Here is a 12,500-nt window from a genome sequence, read left to right as displayed (position 1 = left end):
CGCCGCCTCACCCAGCCTTCATCCACTTTTCCGCCTCTCTCCACCACCCACCATTAGCCACATCCATCAGCGGATGCAGATTCCACACTCCAGCAAACAGTCGCATAAAGACACCCAACAGAACCTGACACTTTTGACAGTTAGTTAGAGGCTGAAAATCGAAATATTCTCCGCTATAAAATCTGCATATGTGCTGGGTAGGAGGTGTGTCAGGCGGGCGCGGCGCCTGTCAATACGGCTGACAGGCTGCTAGTCACACGGAAATCAAATTTGTAACCGAGTTGACAGCGGGAGACAGGCGACCGAGGGTTGCTGGCTGCCCTGATTCTGGCGCTTTTCATATTTCTATGATTTTTATCTGCGTGATTTAATGCAAGAGTCCTGCTGCTGCTGCTGCTGCTGCTGTGCTGCTGTTGCTGCTGTTGCTGTTGCTGCTGTTGCGCGCTTAAGAGGGATTTTTATTCATGGCCGGCGAATCCTTTCAACCCTTCCTCCACTTGCCCGGCGGGGGCTTATTGTTATTGCAATGTATTTTGCAAATTGAATGTGGTCGCGCTCCGTCCGCCGAAATGGCGAAAGCTTAGAGAGGACGGAGCGAGATTCCCCCGGCCCCCGGGGGCCATCTCGCTCCCTCTCTCCATAGAACGGGCGATCGGTCTTTAATTCTTCATTAATATTTAGAGAGGGCGAGGAGAAAGGGGAAGGGGAAAGGGGGAAGATGAAGGGGGAAGAGGAATGGGAAGGGGGAAAGGGGAAGGGGAAAAGTAAGGGTAAGGGGAAAGGGTAAAGGGGAAGGGGGAAGGGGAAGGCGAAGGGGGAAAGGGAAGGGGAAGGGGAAGGAGAAGAAGAAGGGGGAAGGGGTAAAGGGGAAAGGGAAGGTGGAAGGGGAAAGGGGTGAGGAAGGCCGTTTCCTCGCTCTCCACAACTCGCGTTGGACGCAAATTGTTTTTCCACTTTCGGGCGACGCTCAGGAGACTTTTCCCCCGTCTGCGTTTTGCATCTGCAAAGGGAATATATCCAACCCTGATTTATCGTTGCATAAGTTCCGGGCAACAGGTGGGATTGTTGCTCATTGTTTGCTGCCCTTTGATGCTTTCACGGCGTCGTTGCATATTGGCTGCGGTTTCTGTCGAGTCCTGTAAATCTGACACCGAGGGGGATTAAATGCAATGACGAGAAAGTGTCAAAAATGCGTTTGCAATAACTTGTGAATTGAGTCGTTCAAAATATTCTAATTATCCGTTGCAAATATATATGTATGTATGTTTGTATATATATATATATATGTATATATATATATATATATATATATATATATATATATATATATATATATATATATATAGTACACACACACACACACTACATACAGACACTCACACACACAACACACACGCACGCATATATATATATATATATATATATATATATATATATATATGTATGTATATACATACATACATATATATATATATATATATATATATATATATATAATATATATATATATATATATATATACATTGGAAGTTCACTCAGTCAGTCATGAGACAGAAAAGAAGTTGGAACATGAGGCTTGCAACTTCACCCTTTAAAATAATATATATATACATATATATAGATATATAGGCGTGTGTGTGCGTGTATGTGTGCATGTGTGGGGCAGACTGTCAGTTTCGTAATTTGATTAAAGGAGCAGAATAATAACCGTAAATAATCCCATACATGAAGACTTCTGTACATGAAAATGATGGCTGGGGGTCTTCAATATTAATTCACTGCATCAAAACGAGCATGGTAGGATCTTTCACGAAATGACGTGCTATAACTTGAGAACGAATAGTTTTCAGTTTCCTAAGTTAATGAGAAATTAAAAATGTGCCAGTGTGCTAAACTGATTGAGGGAAGACAGTTCACATACACGACATTATTAGAAAGTCACTAATAGGTTGATGTGACTCTGGAAGTGAATTAAAATGATTTCAAATCTGACAGCACAGGTTGAGCTTAAAAATGCTGATAATAAGAGTGATTTATGAATGGAAACCAGTCCTTTTTTCTTGATAATATTTTTAAACGCAAACGAATATTTTTCACTTTCTTGTCTGTTTGACCAATACACAGAAACACACACACACAATATACAGGGTGTCCATAAAGTCCCTGTACCCTGCTGAGCAATAAATACTTGTAATAGTACTGGGACTTATAGACACCCTATATACATATAATATATATATATGCTTAAAAAATCACAGTAGATGCACGTGACTGCATATATAAGCGAATTCCACAGGAAAATGATAGTCAGAAATCCAAGCGCTTTCGTCTTTACTCAGACAATGTCTGAGTAAAGACGAAAGCGCTTGGATTTCTGACTATCATTTTCCTGTGGAATTCGCTTATAATATATATATATATATATATATATATATATATATATATATATATATATATATAATGGCACCTCTTTGGGGTTCATTCTGCCAGTGATGAGACGTGAAAGGAAAATGTTAATCAGAATTCCGTAAAGTATTCTTAAATCTTTCAAAAGTTTTATTTCTATTTAATTCTCTTTCCTTAACATTCTCGGCTAAATCTGCTACTCGTTCTACGTGTTTTATTATCCAGATCATAATTAAGTTAGGTTCAGTGCTTTTAACTCTTCAATCAATCTATTTTACTGACACTCCCTGTTTCACCTTATCCCTGAATTAACTGTTATTCAGAGCAATTGTGAAGCTGCCGATTAATCATTATCTCATCATCTCCTTTACAATGATAATGAAAACCGTAGATGGCTACTCTCTTTATCTGTTCACGTCATTTCCTTGGCAACCAAAGTAATGACATTTCCTTGACAACCAAAGTAATTTTTATTTCCTTGACAACCAATGTAGTCATTTCCTTGACAACCAAAGTAATTTTTATTTCCTTGGCAACCAAAGTAATGTCATTTCCTTGACAACCAAAGTAATTTTTATTTCCTTGACAACCAAAGTAATGTCATTTCCTTGACAACCAAAGTAATTTTTATTTCCTTGGCAACCATAGTAATGTCATTTCCTTGACAACAAAAGCAATTTTTATTTCCTTGACAACCAAAGTAATTTTTATTTCCTTGACAACCAAAGTAATGTCATTTCCTTGACAACCAAAGTAATTTTTATTTCCTTGACAACTAAAGTAATGTCATTTCCTTGGCAACCAAATTAATGTCATTTCCTTGACAACCAAAGTAATTTTTATTTTCTTGGCAACCAAAGTAAGGTCATTTCCTTGACAACCAAAGTAATGTTACTTCTTTGACAACCAAATCAATATTATTTCCTTGATAAAATATTTTCCAGACAACCAAAGCAACGATAATTCCCTGACAACCGAAGTATTTCTTTCCTGAACAACTCAAGTAATGTTATTACCTTAACAACCAAAGTAATGTTATTTCCTTGACAACTGAAGTAATGGCGCATTACAGGTTAAATTGATCGTTAAAACTAGCAGTTCATAGCCATTTTATGCCATTTATTTAAGAATTCATTCTACCAACTTCAAGTCAGCACCCCCCACCCCAAAAAAAAAAAAAAAAAAGCGGAATGGCTGACGTGCCCATCAGCAGCCGCCTTGCCAAACTTGAAATATTTTGACCGGGTTTGACAGACCGTGGCTGAAATCATTTGTGGCGACTGCATGCACAATGAAATCGAGGATGACATGGGCTCTAGTTTTTCACCAGACCGAGGTCTAAAGAATAATCTTTTAAGGGTCATTTTTATAGTTTTCTAAAGACCTTGCTTCGGTCAACCGAGACCAAGGAATTAAGGAAGGAACCAAGAGAATACTGGTCAACCTCGACTGTGATTATGGTCGCCACTGGGCAGTCACAATGAAATGGTCATTAACCCAAAAACAATCATGTCCCTCCCCGTCAATAAGAGTAAAATCAATCTTAATTATGGGTACTATAAAAAGTAGAGACACATCAACCGTGCATATGATATCTAGGCCAGTCCCTTACGACGCTCCTGATTTGGCTGTTGATAAGCCATTCACAAGGCTGGAAACTCTCAGTCTCTTTCGTGAGTTCACATAGGAAGGTTGTATGTTCCACCCCTCCTGAAGGATACTTTTGTAATATGTATCCCTTAAGAGAGGTGAAACATACATCCTGCTAATGTGAACTCTCGAGAGAGACTGAGAGTTTCCAGCCTTGTGATTGGCTTATCAACAGCCAATCAGGAGCGTCGTAAGTGAGTGTCTAGACATCAAATGCACAGTTCATGTGAATCTATTATGGTCTTATAGTGCTTTACCTTTCCAATATTTTGTAATTTTTGCCTTCATATTTCATAATCTTTTACCTTCTTAGTACTTCATAATACTTTACACTGTTAATAGTTTATAATCTTACTTTTTTATAGTCCGGTAACCTCACTCTCAGAAAACAGGCTTCAAAGTTTTTCAGTACTAATCAGCGATTCTAATTAGTTAAAATAAGAAAATTGGAACTTTTGTTAAATAGAATTATACTATGAAGAAATAAAATTTAAAATATATAATCTGTACAATTTACCATTGTTGATATAATGTTTACAACTTATGCGTGAGGGAAAATGTTGCACGCATCCCGAGTAAGCTGGAGATCGGGTCACGCCTTTATCTTTTTCCCTGTGATTATGACAGACTTTGAAAGGTTAGGCGTTCAATTTTTCCATTTAAGGTTTCTCACTCCTCGTCAACTAGTCCCACGAAAGCGATGCTAAATAAAAATGAATTAATGCCTCGGATAATTCTCGTCACCTTTTGAAGCAGACTGTAAAGTTCATTAGCCTTTGCCATTACGAGCTGCTCTATGAGCAAGAGCTCGTGCTGGCATAAGGCCAGCTTAATCTTCCACAACAGCCTTTGCCAACCCTCCACCCCTAACTCCTCTGGCAACCCTCTTACCCACACCCCCCAAAAAAGGGGAAAAAATGCTTGTAGGGATGATTATATCTCTTGCAGTACTCACAATAATAATAATAATAATAATAATAATAATAATAATAAATAATGAAACTATTGCAAAGAGTTATTAACTCCGACAGTTGCCTTACATCAGGTTTTCTTAGTTGTTATTAATAGATTTATACAAATTTTAACCCATTAAATAACGAGTTTTTCTAATATCAACGATGGTTACCTATTTATCATCCTAAACCTTAAAAATTAGTTCTCGATTAATATGTGACTGACTACATTAATATACATCAGTCTTGGACCGTTACATTGGAATAAACTGCTTCAAAGGAAACGAAAAAAAAGGTCAGAAATCAATTAATATGCAAAACAGATCACGTAGTCTGCGATAGAATATCAAATTCTAAATTCATATCTTTGATCACAGCTAAACACATCTCACACATTCTAATTATTTTCCTCGGGATCATAATTATGACGAATTATGTTATAATCATAATAATTCCAGAAATGACTAATATTGCTGGCAATCGTTCAGTGTATTGCAATATAGTGTTTCCTAAAAGATAAATTGACCTTCAAGCAACGATAAAAAAAATACATGTTGAGAAAGGTGATGGACTCCTAAGGAAGCAGGATGCAACCTGAGATCCCACACTATAAAAACCACCTGGTCGAATAGGATAACTGAGAGAGAGAGAGAGAGAGAGAGAGAGAGAGAGAGAGAGAGAGAGAGAGAATTAATAATCAACGCAAGTATGACGTTCATTTCGACATAGAGAGACAACCCTCTTTATTTTGTTCTTTAATAACATCATAACAATCGGCTTTCCATTCCATAACACCATAAGAGCATTGTAGCATCATTTGAGAGATGAAAAAATAATGTCAATTTGCATGAATATCTGATAATGTGGTACATGTCGGGAATATACATGAGTTTCAATCTCTCTAACGTATACAGGCATCACGTTGCTTTTTAATATTTTTCTCTGGGAAATGTTACATTAACATAATTCAACGATATCGTATGAGAATTATGTGGTTATTTAGCCTTTTTTTTTTTCTTCCATTTCAACTCATTGGCCATTTGACACCAGTTTAATCTCCTGAAAACTTGTCATGGGAGAGTTCTTAAAGCTCTATGGAAAAAGGAAAAGATAAGGGTGTGTCTATGTATGTATGTATATATAATACACATAAACATACATATATATATGTATATATATATGAATATATATACATATATACATACGTGTGTGAGTTTTTGAAAATATATTTATTCATATATATGCATGTATATTTATAAGCATACACACACACACACACGCATATATATATATATATATATATATATATATATATATATATATATATATATATATATATATATAGAGAATATAATTTATTGGTGTCTATCTAAGGAATAATGTTTCACCTTCACTTACTGGAACACTCAACATTCTCTCCTAAAATAATATATTTATATAGCAGCCGTCAATATCAACATAATTATCGAGAGAGAGAGAGAGAGAGAGAGAGAGAGAGAGAGACCTAACAAAAACATAGTCTGATGTGCAACCACCCCCCCCCCCCCACAACCACCCCCAACCCTGAGTAATGAATTATTCCTTGACCGTAACAACAGTCAAATTTTTTTTTTTTTTTAATCTTTTTTTTTTTTCATTTCACTCCATCCCAATTCGAATTTCATTCTAAAGCTCTTGCATTAATCCAATGGCAGTCACTTATGCATTACGCGTCTTTCATAATTTTGGTTGGGGGACACCTCCCCCCGCCCCCCACCCGGGACGAGTTAGTTGACTGACGCGCGACGGCCCGCAGGTATAATTTGCGATGAATAAATATCATTTTGCATAATTGTGTTTGTCTGACACTGAGTGAAATGGAGCGCTTGTTTTGGCCCCGAAACGCAACGCTGATAAATCAAGCTTTGTGTGTGTGTGTGTGTGTGTGTGTGTGTGCGTGTGTGTGTGTGTGTGTTTTAGTGCAGGCCAAATCAATCCTAATCCGACTTCTTGCTGTGACATTTACTATCATATAAATATTTAATGTTGTTGTCTACCCAGTTATTGGAGTTCGGTGATGATAATTGTACGTATTAATTGTAATTATATCCTTCAGATATTATATTTTGACAATTCGTTGTTGCGTTCATTTAATCTTGTTTATTAAGACCGATTATTTGGCGAAAAATAATAATATTAATTTCTATATCCTGGAATGAATTAATACTTTTAAAATAGCTAAAATATCTTTTAGTCTATTTTTACTTTTATCTGCGACTGTAAACATGTTATAGAATGTCATTGATAACAAGAAGTACATGAAATACATCATTCCTTTCGTTACAGCAACCCTTTATTCAACGTTTTTATCTTTATCATTTTATCTTCGCCTATCTCAGAGCTTATAAAATTTTTCAGAAAGAAATTTGGATGATGAATCTCATCACAAAATTCGACGCTTAATGCTTGCAGTTGGCCGTCGTGAATGATGGTGCGAATGGCAAAAGAGAGTGGGTGTATGGGCGAAATGGTAATCACAATAACACAATAAGTGACAATATCGAAATTAAATTTACTTATATAACAACAGACATTGAGAACAAATCCCACAACATTTGCTCAGCTCAACATTCGTTTAAAAACAAATCCCTCAACATTAGTTTGAAAACAAATCTCACAATATTTGCTCAGCTCAACATTCGTTTGAGAACAAATCCCACAACTTTTGCTCAGCTCAACATTCGTTGCAAACAAATCCCACAACATTGCTAAACTCAACATTCGTTTGAAAAAAATTGCTCAGCTCAACATTCGTTTGAAAACAAATCCCACAACATTTGCTCATCTGAACATTCGTTTGAAAACAAATCCCACAACATTTGCTCAGCTCAACATTCGTTTGAGAACAAATCCTACAACATTTGCTCAGCTCAACATTTGTTTGAGAACAAATCCCACATTTGCTCAGCTCAACATTCTTTTGAGAACCAATCCCACAACATTTGCTCATCTCAACATTCGTTTGAAAACAAATCCCACAACATTTGCTCAGCTCAACATTTGTTTGAGAACAAATCCCACAACATTTGCTCATCTGAACATTCGTTTGAAAACAAATCCCACAACATTTGCTCATCTCAACATTCCTTTGAAAACAAATCCCACAACATTTGCTCAGCTCAACATTCGTTTGAAAACAAATCCCACAAGATTTGCTCAGCTCAACAATCTTTTGAGAACCAATGCCACAACATTTGCTCATCTCAACATTCGTTTGAAAACAAATCCCACAACATTTGCTCAGCTCAACATTTGTTTGAGAACAAATCCCACAACAGTTGCTCATCTGAACATTTTTTTTTTTTCGTTTGAAAACCAAAATCCCCAAAACATTTGCTCATCTCAACATTCCTTTGAAAACAAATCCCACAACATTTGCTCCAGCTCAACATTTGTTTGAGAACAAATCCCACAACAGGGGCTCATCTCAAAACAGTCTTTGAAAACAAAATCCCAAACATTTGCTCAGCTCAACATTCGTTTGAAAACAAACCCACAACATTTGCTCAGCTCAACATTCGTTTTGAAAAACAAATCACAAAACATTTTGTCAGCTAAACATTCGTTTGAAAACAAATCCCACAACATTTGTCAGCTCAACATCCGTTTGAAAAACAAATCCCACAAACATTTGTCATCTTGAACAAATTCCCTTTGATCACAACATTTGCCTTGCCATGCAGCTCAACATTCGTTTGAAAACAAATCCCACAAGATTTGCCTCAGCTCAACAATCTTTTTGAGAACCAATGCCACAACATTTGCTCATCTCAACATTCGTTTGAAAACAAATCCCACAACATTTGCTCAGCTCAACATTTGTTTGAGAACAAATCCCACAACAGTTGCTCATCTGAACATTCGTTTGAAAACAAATCCCAAAACATTTGCTCAATCTTTCAAATTCCTTTGAAAACAAATCCACAATTTGTTTGCCTCAGCTCAACATTTGTTGAGAAACAAATCCCACAACAGTTGCTCATCTCAACATTCGTTTGAAAACAAATCCCACAACATTTGCTCAGCTCAACATTCGTTTGAAAACAAATCCCACAACATTTGCTCAGCTCAACATTCGTTTGAAAACAAATCCCACAACATTTGCTCAGCTCAACATTCGTTTGAAAAGAAAAATCACAACATGCTCAGCTCAACATTCTTTTGAGAACAAATCACAAAACATTTGCTCATCTCAACATTTGTTTGAGAACAAATCCCAAAACATTTGCTCATCTCAACATTCCTTTGAAAACAAATCCCACAACATTTGCTCATCTCAACATTCGTTTGAAAACAAATCCCACAAGATTTGCTCAGCTCAACATTCTTTTGAGAACAAATCCCAAAACATTTGCTCATCTCAACATTTGTTTGAGAACAAATCCCAAAACATTTGCTCATCTCAACATTTGTTTGAGAACAAATCCCAAAACATTTGCTCATCTCAACATTTGTTTGAGAACAAATCCCACAACATTTGCTCAGCTCAACATTCGAGAAAAAATCCCCAAACAAAAATTTGCTCATCTCAACAAATTCCCTTTTGGAGAAAAAATCCCAACATTTGCTCATCTCAACATTTCGTTTGAGAACAAATCCCACAAGATTTGCTCATCCAATCTTTTTTTGAAGAACATCCCAGAACATTTGCTCAGCTCAACAAATCCCGTTTAAAAAACAAAATGACAACATGCTAATCTCAACATTTGTTTGAGAACAAATTCCACAAGATTTGCTCAGCTCAACATTCGTTTTGGAGAAAAACAAATCCCACAACATTTGCTCATCTCAACATTCGTTTGAGAACAAATCCCAAAACATTTGCTCATCTCAACATTCGTTTGAGAACAAATCCCACAAGATTTGCTCAGCTCAACATTCTTTTGAGAACAAATCCCAGAACATTTGCTCAGCTCAACATTCGTTAAAAAACAAATCCCACAACATTTGATCATCTCAACATTTGTTTGAGAACAAATCCCTCAACATTTGCTCAGCTCAACATTCGTTTGAAAACAAATCACACAACATTTGCTCAGCTCAACATTCGTTTGAAAACAAATCCTACAACATTTGCTCAGCTCAACATTCTTTTGAGAACAAATCCCACAACATTTGCTCATCTCAACATTTGTTTGAGAACAAATCCCTCAACATTTGCTCAGCTCAACATTCGTTTGAAAACAAATCCTACAACATTTGCTCAGCTCAACATTCGTTTGAAAACAAATCCTACAACATTTGCTCATCTCAACATTCGTTGAAAACAAATCCCACAACATTTGCTCAGCTCAACATTTGTTTAAGAACAAATCCCACAAAATTTGCTCAGCTCAACATTCGTTTGAGAACAAATCCCACAACATTTGCTCAGCTCAACATTTGTTTGAGAACAAATCTCACCACATTTACTCAGCTCAACATTCGTTTGAAAACAAATCCCACAACATTTGCTAAGCTCAACATTTGTTTAAGAACAAATCCCACAAAATTTGCTCATCTCAACATTCGTTTGGAAACAAATCTCACAACATTTGCTCATCTCAACATTCGTTTGAGAACAAATCCCAAAAGATTTGCTCATCTCAACATTAGTTTGAAAACAAATCTCACAACATTTGCTCAGCTCAACATTCGTTTGAAAACAAATCCCACAACATTTGCTCATCTCAACATTAGTTTGAAAACAAATCCCACAACATTTGCTCATCTCAACATTCGTTTGAAAACAAATCCCACAACATTTGCTCATCTCAACATTCGTTTGAAAACAAATCCCACAACATTTGCTCATCTCAACATTCGTTTGAAAACAAATCTCACAACATATGATAAGCCCTACATTCGTTTGGTATCAGACCCCATAAGATTTACAAAGATGAAATTCCGTTCAAAACCAGGTTCTAAGATTTACAGATATGAAAATCCGTTCGAAAACAGGTTCTAAGATTTAGAGATAAAAATCCGTTCGAAACCAGGTTCTACTAAACTCCGTAAGATTTCCCCAGCTCAACGGTTGTTTGAAAGGAGGCCCCATAAGGTATCCTAAGCTCAACACTCGTTGGAAACCAGATCTCAAACGATTTCCTTAGTTCATCATGCGTTTGAAACCAGATCCCAAAAGATTTCCTTAGTTCATCATTTCAAACAACACCAAATGATTTCCTCAGCTCAATATTCCTTTTAAACTAGAGCCGTATAGATTTCCTTAGATCATCATTCGTTTGAAACCAGCCTGCGTAATATTCACTTAGGTAAACTTTCGTTTGAAAACAGGCCTCCTAAGATTTCCTAAGCTCAATATTCGTTTAAAACCAGGCCACCCTCATTCTACTCCATCAGCTCATTATTCGTTTGAGCTCCCAGATCCCGTAAGATTTCTTGGTTCGTCATTCGTTTAGAAAGAGAGTGCGTAAGATCTCCTCACCTCAATATTCCTTTGAAAACAGACCCCATAAGTTCGCCCCGTTCATCATTCGTTAGAAACCAGATGCCGTTTGATTTCTTGAGAGAGAGAGAGAGAGAGAGAGAGAGAGAGAGAGAGAGAGAGAGAGAGAGAGAGAATTTGATGCTCCATCTGGCCTTTGTGAGGAAGCTAATACTCTCCTTCTTCTTTGAACTTGTACATCTTTGAACATGGAAATTCGTGTTCATCTTGAATTGACGAAAAGGATTACGACTGCCACATAATCACCAGCTTCTTTGTGGGTGAATTTATATACAGCGAGGTTATTGCAGCATCGTCTTTGTAACGTCAGACGTACACATATATTACAACATTAAGTTTGTTTTATTTCACATAAGAAGCTTTCATTTCATCTCACTCAAAAGAGCCATGTCCATGAATCATGCTGGTTTTATGGTTGAGAGAGAGAGAGAGAGAGAGAGAGAGAGAGAGAGAGAGAGAGAGAGAGAGAGAGCAATAACCATAACCAATATAATTCATGGCCATGACGTTTTTAAATAAGATTAAATAAAAGCTTCTCATATGAAGTAAAACAAACTTAATGTTGTTATATATGTGTACGTCTGTACAAAGACGATACTGCAATAACCTCACTGTGTATAAATCTACACAAAGATCGCACTCGAGTATATGTACACATATATATACATATACACACTATACATATTCTTATACTAATATATTTCTACACAATGCACGGAGTTCTTCAATATTTTAAGCCGCCACTACAACGAATTTTTCTACTGCCGTAAATTAAAAGTAATTATACAAAAGAAATGTGATAAAATATTGAACGATTTGCACTGTATCTACTCACCATACGTGAACTCGCTAATGACGTAACACTGAAAAAGAAAGCAGAAAGCTAAATTAGCAATGTTATTATACAAGATAAAATCTTTCGGATAATTGAAAAGCTGACTAAATTAAATTTGACCGATAAAGACTGATTTATATGATGCTATAACTGGCGTTGCAATACCCAA

The sequence above is a fragment of the Macrobrachium nipponense genome, chromosome 28, assembly GCF_015104395.2.
Source record: "Macrobrachium nipponense isolate FS-2020 chromosome 28, ASM1510439v2, whole genome shotgun sequence".
In the NCBI taxonomy this organism is placed as follows: Eukaryota; Metazoa; Arthropoda; class Malacostraca; order Decapoda; family Palaemonidae; genus Macrobrachium; species Macrobrachium nipponense.
Note: the sequence above shows the minus strand (reverse complement) of the source record.